Here is a 1,034-nt window from a genome sequence, read left to right on the forward strand (position 1 = left end):
GGCTGGAGTGCAGTGGCGTGATCTCAGCTCATTGCAACCTCCACTGCCTCCCAGGTTCAAGAGATTCTCCTGCTTCAGCCTTCTGAGTAGCTGAGACTACAGGCGCACGCTGCCACACCCAGCTAATTTTAGTAGAGATGGGGTTTCACCATGTTGGCCAGGCGGCTGGTCTTGAACTTGTGACCTCAGGTAATCCGCCCACCTTGGCCTCCCAAAGTGCTGGGATTACAGGTGTGAACCACTGCGCCTGGCCAGTCCCCACCTGACTTCTTTGTGGCTTTAACAAAAGATTCAACTGTGGGCAGTGGGGAGACTTCCCTCAGTTCGCAAGTCAGTACCGCGCAGGTTCCCACTGCTTGCGTTGCTTTTCTGTTTCTGCTCTGCTGATCCTCCATCTCTAAATTCTGGTGCTCCCCTAGGGTCCTTGGGTGGTCTTCTCAGAACTGACCCTTCCATTCTTTTGGTTTTAATTATTGTGATAACAACTCTCAAGTCTATGTGGCTACCATTTAATGAGCAAAACATATGTGTTGTTTCAGCTGAGCTGCCGTTCTTATAATTCTGACTGGAGAAATCCTAAAATTTATGAACAAAAATTAAAAGCAGGGTCTGGTGCAGTGGCTCACACCTGTAATCCCGGCACTTTGGAAGGGCGAGGTGGGCGAATCATCTGAGGTCAGGAGTTCGAGACCAGCCTGGCCAACATATAGTAAAACCCCATGTCTACTAAAAATACAAAAATTATCTGGGTGTAGTGGCACACGCCTGTAGTCCCAGCTACTTGGGAAGCTGAGGCAAGAGAATCACTTGAACCTGGGAGGCAGAGATTGCAGTAAGCTGAGATCACACCACTGGACTCCAGCCTGGGTGACACAGCAAAACTCCTTCTTAAAAATAAATGAAAATAGGGCCGGGCGCGGTGGCTCAAGCCTGTAATCCCAGCACTTTGGGAGGCCGAGATGGGTGGATCACGAGGTCAGGAGATCGAGACCATTCTGGCTAACATGGTGAAACCCCGTCTCTACTAAAAAAAA

Source organism: Mandrillus leucophaeus, unplaced genomic scaffold (assembly GCF_000951045.1).
Source record: "Mandrillus leucophaeus isolate KB7577 unplaced genomic scaffold, Mleu.le_1.0 Scaffold43, whole genome shotgun sequence".
Taxonomy (NCBI): domain Eukaryota; kingdom Metazoa; phylum Chordata; class Mammalia; order Primates; family Cercopithecidae; genus Mandrillus; species Mandrillus leucophaeus.